Genomic DNA, 7,636 nt, shown 5'->3' on the forward strand with positions numbered 1-7,636 from the left:
GTGTAACTGCAAGCCAAATATTACAAACCATCTGCCCCATGGAATTTAAGCCCCCTCTCAATTAGAGGCAGAGTGGGCATCACAATCCCCAAATCCTCAAGATTGGGGGATGAACAATAGACTAAAGTAGACATACTATTATTCTACTATAGAGTTATTGTTATTTTAACAATGGGACAACCTTTATCATTGATGTTGAGATGTGGTCATTGGGGGTTCTGAGGTGAGGGTGAGGGAAAAATAGATGTAATATGGATGCATGATATTGCAATGACAGATACAGGTCATTATATATTTTGTCATAGCTTACAAAGTTGCATGAGACAAAGTGTAAACTATAATGTCAACTATAATCCACAATTAGTGGCAATGCTTCAATATGTGTTCATCAGTTGTAACAAATGCACCATACTAATGAAGTATGTTGTTAATGTGGGAAGGTGTGGGAGGGGGAGGGAGTGGGGCATAGGGGAAAACCCTGTATTTTTATGTAACATATATGTAATCTAAAGTTTCTTTAAAATTAATTAATTAATTAATTAATGATAGGCTCAGGGCAATCAATTGTCAACTCACATTATCCTGTGAAAGCCAGGATTCTTCTATAGAAGCATTTAAGGACATGATATTTCCTGCAATTGTTGGGCATAATATACTAGAAATTGGGACCAGGATCTAATTTTAAGGGTGATAGAATTACAAAAGAGACAATGCCTACACATGACAAGTCTTCTGTGCCAAAGTCAGGAATCTTACCTGAAAAAAATGGGCCCTTAGGTCTGGGATGGGGTTATGTGAGTGGTTGATACATACGGAGAAGGAAATCTGAGGTTCCCTAAGTCCTGTAGGCTGGTATAATCAGTTACTTCTTCTTTCCAGAGAGTGGTTTCCTCTTGCTTTGAGACATATGTTGAAGGAGGCAATTTACAAGATTATGTTTTCCTTCTCAAGATTGGGTCTTGCCTTACCTATTTGCCCCTGTTTGATAGCCAGTGTTAAGTCTTAGCACAGCCCAAGCAGTGAAATGCATTTCCTTTTCCAGAAGAAGATATAGGAAAATATCTTACATACTAAAGGAATTGTAAGTCATGCTAAATATGTACCAGATGGACTCAGGGGACAAGTATAGGAGTGGATCCTGAGGGCACTGGACCATAAGGGATGGAAAATAAGGCTAGTTAGAAGAGAAACTCATCTATAGCTCAAGATTTAATATTCTGACAAAAACATCTAGAGTTGGTCCTAATAGTCTGTTAGCATGGCTCCTCAAAGAGTGGACCTAATAGTGGCTGCCCTACGTAAATGTAGTAGAGAGACTGGAAATTTCTTGAATCAAATTTGAAAGGAGTCAGACACTGAGGAAGGTAGTGTTGGCAAGGATTTATCATACAATACTTGAGAACATTTACCTTACCATATTGTACAGAAGGATCCAGGAGCACTGCCTACACTAAGGGAGTATATAAGGCACTGGTGGGTGCATCTTTATGAAGCTCAGTGATGGCTTTCCTCTGTAGGCTGAAGTGAAAATAGGATATGCTGCCATGCTACTGGATTAGTATCAATGTGGTTTATGGAATTCCTAAATGGTAGGAGTCAGGTGGTAACACGTAACTATCAGAAGCAAGGTGAATATTATTACTGCAATCGACATCAAGGCTGGAATGGCATAAGGTTATCATGATCCCCAGGGAACCATGGTGATGTTTAACAGGCCATGATGTTCCTAGGTGCAAGAGAGGTGAACAGCCTGCAGAGTGTTTTTGACTTGTATAAGGATAAGATGAGAACTGCCAAGTAGAAGGCTGGTATCAGCTGTCAGATTCACCCAGTTTCCAGACAAAGACTGAATATTCACAGATCCAGAGCCCATTGATTGGAAGGTGGGTTGAGTCTTTTTGAGGAAGGATTCTGCGATGCCCCTGCAATTATACACAGTGAATATTCCTGACTCCTCCCCTTAACCCCCCCAAAAAAGACCAAAGACAAATACTAGAGGAGTGTTTTAGTTTGCTAAAGGCTGCCAATGCAATATGCCAGAAATGGGTTAGCTTTTACAATAGGAATGTATTAGGTTAAAAGATTATAGTTGTTCTGAGGCTATGAAAGTGTCTAAATCAAGGCATCATAAAAAAATGCTATCTCATCAAGTCGTAGCTGTGGACTATCTGGCGCATGATGTTGTCTTCTTGTTTCACCCCTCTCCTTCAGGTCTTGTCTCTTTCAACTTCTGGAAAAAGTGGCTTCTTCTCAGCCTCTCTGTTCTGTTGATTCCAGCTTTTGGTTCCCAGGGCCTTCACTCTCAGCTTCTGGGTTCTTCTCTGTCTCTGCAGTCTTCTTTCTCTTTTATTTCTCCATATTTAAAGGACCCTGCAAAAGGTCCCTTAAGATCTACCCTGGGTAACACAATCTAAGCAACGGCCCTTAACTGAAGTAATTTAATCAAAATGTCCCACATTTACTGGGTTTACACTCGCAAGAATGATCCCAGAAAGACTTGTCCTTTCCATATGCGAATACATTCACTCCATCACAATATTTCAAAAACCTTTCAACATTTCAGTAACAATGTTAAGTACAAAATCTCATTAAAATCAGTTACAGGATATAGTCTGTCTTGGAGCAAAATTCCCCTCCAGCTATGAACCTGTGAAACTTACAGAACAAGTTATCTGCTTCCAATATACAAAGAAGGGACAGTCACAGGTTAAACATTCCCATTACCATAGGAAGGAATTGGAAGGAAAATAGAACTCATGGGTCCCAAACAGTTCTGAAAACCAGCAGGACATACTCGATTAGATTTTAAAGTCTGAAAGTCAACTAAAGAACTGTGGTTTCTTGCCATCCTCAAGTCCTGACAGAGGGCAGTCCCACCCTTTCCATGGGGTCGGCCAAAGGCCATGTTCTCAGCTCCATTCACCCTACATCAAGCACCTGGGTAGCCACTGAACTCTAGGCCCCATCTTCTGAGAACATTGGGGTAAAGGCCATACTCCCTATTCTCCTGGGCATGGACTCAATCCCCTTAGTAAAATAAGGTGGCTCCAAACTCTCCCCAATCTCTCTGAAGTCTGGAGGGGCTGTCCTTCCAGACCCATCCTCTTCAAGTGTTAAGGCATACTTACCCTTTCCATACATTTGGGTGGGGTCCCTCTTCTCTTGGCAGAGAAGGTGTCTTAAGTCCAGACTTCAGTTACCATAGTTCTGCACTTGAAGTCATTTATCCTTCAATCTCTCCCTTCTCTGTCCCTTTTATTCCAGGCTGGCAGAGGTTTTGCTCATACAGATCTTGCAAAAACCTTGTTAGTTTCACATGTACTTGACAGGAGTCCCAACCATCAGACAATAGGACTCTCCATAAATCCTTTCTGGATAATTGCAGTTACAATCCTGATTTACACTGAAATGACTGGCTGTTTCCAAGTTCAGTTAAATACTTACATGGGGCACTAGTCTCTGGGGACTAGTTTTCCAGAAGATCATAAGTTCCTTAACCATCAATTTCTGTTTTCTTTGTGCCCAGGAGCTCATTTCTCAGTTTATCCCTATCCTTTTGTATTTTGCCAGAAGCCACAAGGAGAAGCCAGGCTATGCTTTCCAAATTTAGTTTGGGAATATTCTCAGCTAAATATCCAAGCTCATCACTTTCAAATTTTGCCTTCCATTCAATATAAGATCTCTATTTTCTAAGTTCTCTTCCACTTTAAAGCAAGGATCACCTTCCTTCCAGTTTGCAGTGCCACATTTGTCATTTCTAAGGCCACATCAGAAGTATCTTTAGTATCCATATTTTTACCAACAGACATTTCAAGGTAATTTAGGCCTTTTATATCAAGCAGCTCAAAATTCTTCCAAAATTTACCCTTTACCCTTTATGAAACTGCTCCAACATTTTTTTAAAACATAGCAGCATATATCCCATTCCTGGTACCAATTTCTGTTTTTGTCAAATGCTGCAATCCAATATACTAAAAATGGAATTGGCCTTAACAATAGGAATTTTTTTTTAAACTTAACATTTATTTATTGAATTACCAAATATTTATTGTGTACCTGCTCTACACCAGGTAGAAGGGACAAAAACAAGTTGTCTCTCCAGTTACTTGAACTCTTTCAGTAATATCCAACTCCTCACCAGAAAAAATCCATTTGCCTACTTTAGCATCCATTCATTCTTTGGTTAATCTTCATGTGCAGTTTTCTCAAGTGTACTTTCAAATACTGCATAATGATGCAGGCCATTAACTATTCCAGTGAATGTCTGAAAGATTAGAGGAATCATCATTGCTTTCACTCTGTTTGACAAAGCAACAGCCAAGAGAGTAAAACTCTCCCTTTTGGTGGCAGGGGAACAGTATGATACTTGAAGGCTAGATGTCATTTTTAGAAAAAGCCAAAGCACTGGAATAGAAAACCCCACATGCTAGGCTAATCAGTGAACTTCTCAGAACTCAATTCTCTTGGCTTTTCTTACCTGAATACAAAGCATCTGTTACAAAGAACTTGTAACCACCTACAGTAGACAAAAATGGAAGTGCAGTCAATGATGCATATGTCTTCAAAGCATCATGGTTAACCTTGAAGCAGTGTCTGAAAATGAAGTTTGCCAATATTCTAGAGAAAACAGCTGTTGTTCCAAGGAACACTGACTCATATATTTAAGGTCTTTCAGTCTGTGTGTGTCTCCTACTTTTCTTTACTAAGATATTCAATTTTTTTTCTATCATTTCAATGGCTGTTGGTCTTGAGTTTTGCACCTTCAAGAGAAGGACTGGGCTGACCATGCATATGTGGTTGTTATCTTGTTATCCTGCCCCATTCCTGCATCCCTCCTAGCCTCCCACCTTCTTGCTGACATTTTGGCAGCTCACGTGAGCCCAACAACAATTGGGATTTTTTAGGTTAAAATTTTACAGTTCTGAGGCCATCAAAGTATCCAAACCCAACCATCATCAAGCAATGGTGTCTCACTAAGTTGCAGCTGTGGGCAATCAGGCACATGACAGTTTCATCTAAAAATGTGTTCTCTCCAAACTCAGCTGTGGGCCATCATGCACATGGAAGTATCCACTCGACTCTCCCCTATCCTCTAAGCCTTATGTCTTTCAGCTTCTAGTTAAAGTGGCTTTCTCTTAGCCTCTGTCTTCCACTGATTCAAGCTTCTGCTCCTTGAGGACTTTTTTCTCAGCTTCTGGGTTTTTCTCTGTCTCTGTGACCTTCTTTCTGAGTCAGCAGCTTTTATTCCCCCATTTATAAAGGATCCAGTAAAAGGATTAAAACCACCTTGGGTCCTGCAATCTAATCAAAAGCCCTGAACTAGAGTAATTTAATCAAATGTCCCATCTACAATAAGTTTAAAAGCAGAGGAAAGGACCAGGTGGTCAGGATGACTTGTGCTGTGGATATGAGCCAGTTTCTTCTGGACTGCACCAGTGCTAGTACAATGAGTAGAGAGACAATGGAGGTCATAGATGGAATTGAAAGGGCTCCTTTCCACCAGGTCTCATCTAGTTACTGCCACTGCTACATGCCTAATCTGTTACCAGCAGAGCTTTGGATATGGCACCATTGCTCAAGGATGCCAACCAGCTGCTAGCTAGCAGGTCAATAATGTCAGACCCCATCCATCATGGTAAAAGCAATGATTCTTTCTCATAAGAATTGATAACTACTCTGGATATGAGTTTGTCATCTCTCCTCTTCATGCCTCTGCCTACACCACAATCAATGTGCCTTACAGAATGCCTGCTGAGAGATATGACATCCTGCACCATAGGACCTAATTTAACAGTGGAGGTGTGGCAAGTTTCACTAAGTTTTGTATATACTGCTTCAACCTCAAGAAGCCTGCTTACCAGAATGGTGAATGGTCACTTAAAACCCATTCAAGGTGCCAGCTGAGGATCTGTTTCCTCTGTGGATAAGGCATTGATGCCTGATATTTATGCTGAATCAAGAACTAATACATAATACTATACCCCAATAACCAGAATGGAAACAGAGAAGGAAAAGGACTAGCCATTCTTGTGGAAATTGTGCTTCCCATTAAGCCCTGCCAGAACTGAAGTTGTGGTTCTCAAAGGGCTCATGTGTCAGTCAGGGAATATTTTAAGCCTGCTAATGAACTGGAAACTGGGACTACCACAAGGGCTCATAGGGATTCTCATGCAGGGATAAAAAGCCAATCTTAATTACCTTGGGAGGCTCGTTGCTGTTACACAGTGGGGACAGGTAGGAATATGTCCACAAGACTCAGGAATTGCTGCAACATCTCTTGCTGTTTGTGTCAGTGATAAAGACAAATGGGCCATTATAAGAACCATCACATGACAAAGGCAAGCCATCTAAGGAATCACAAACTTTTGGCAATGAAAGAGTGGGTCATACTATCAGGTAAGCCATTCAGGCCAGACAAAGTGCTAGCTGAGAGTGAGATAAATCTAGAATGGCTGGTGGAGAAAAGAGAAATGATAACTATTAATTAAGACCAAGGGACTAGCAACAGAAGTAGAGATTTTGGTTTATTTATTATCCCCTCCAGCCTAAGTCTTTTGAGAGATTGCTCCATGCTACCACTTTGAAAGGGACCCTGAAAGATTGGACACGTTTCACTCATTAGAGAAGTGGGGATATCTTGTCTTTATGAAAACTGAGGCCTCATTATATTATAAGACGTATGTATTATAACAGGCATGAACGACCAGAGCAGAGTGTGGGATGGACTCTTTCAGATATCTTGGAGCATTAATTCAGATCTTCTCAGCCTAACCTTTAACTTGTTCAAGCTGTTACTGTGGTGGCCTGTTCTGCAAGGTCTCTGACCATCTTCCACACACAGGTGCAACCTGACAGTACCTTTGTCATGCCCACACAGTACTCCTCATCTCCCTTTCCTGAGTTTTCCTGGTGACACCTAGATCAGGGCACTGTGGGAGTCCACTCAGTGTGCAGATGTGCTATCCAGAAGGTCATGGCAATAGATCTTTTGGGCATGAAACATCCATCCATGGGATATGTGAGCCCCAAATTCTTACTCCTCTTTTTTCTCTGGCTAGATGGTATTGAGATGCAGTTAGTGCTTTTCTGAGGACAGTCTGATGAGGTTGTGAAATCAGCCACACTCAGTTGTGGCCAACTTGATAACACATTCATTTTTGCTCTCCCGGTGTCCTTCACTACTACAATCTGGGATTACACATATAAACTTCTTGCCTCAGATTCTGTTCTCTAGAGAATTCAGTACAAGGTAATACAATGTAGTCACAAAGTGATTAGTAGCAAACTTTATATGAGTGTAAAAAGTATATAAATGTCCTTGTGGTTTTAAAATAAGGGGAAAATGAACAGAGGAAAAAATAAAGGTACAAACAAGATAAAGGGGAAACTGTTGAATGGATTGAATGCAAAGGGAGAATGCAACTTGTAATAAGTTCTTAGTAAGTTGTAGTAAAAAGAATATGGCTTAAAAGATCCAGATTTAAATCTTGTTTCAAACACTTACCAAATAACCAATTGTAAGCGTAAATCTTTCCATTCATTTGTTCATTCATTGATTAGTGTATTCTTACATTCAATTACCATACATTGCCCTTCTACTCTGAGGCCGTGCACTGGATTAGCTCTTCTGAAACTA

At 40.5% G+C, this 7,636-nt stretch overlaps 1 pseudogene; it reads right to left on the reverse strand.

The window, feature by feature from the left end:
• Nucleotides 1–4,183: 4,183 nt before the first annotated feature.
• LOC101415829 (complex I assembly factor TMEM126B, mitochondrial pseudogene) lies at nt 4,184–4,791 on the reverse strand (annotated as a pseudogene).
• Nucleotides 4,792–7,636: the final 2,845 nt, after the last annotated feature.

The sequence above is a fragment of the Dasypus novemcinctus genome, chromosome 3 (assembly GCF_030445035.2).
Source record: "Dasypus novemcinctus isolate mDasNov1 chromosome 3, mDasNov1.1.hap2, whole genome shotgun sequence".
Lineage (NCBI taxonomy): Eukaryota > Metazoa > Chordata > Mammalia > Cingulata > Dasypodidae > Dasypus > Dasypus novemcinctus.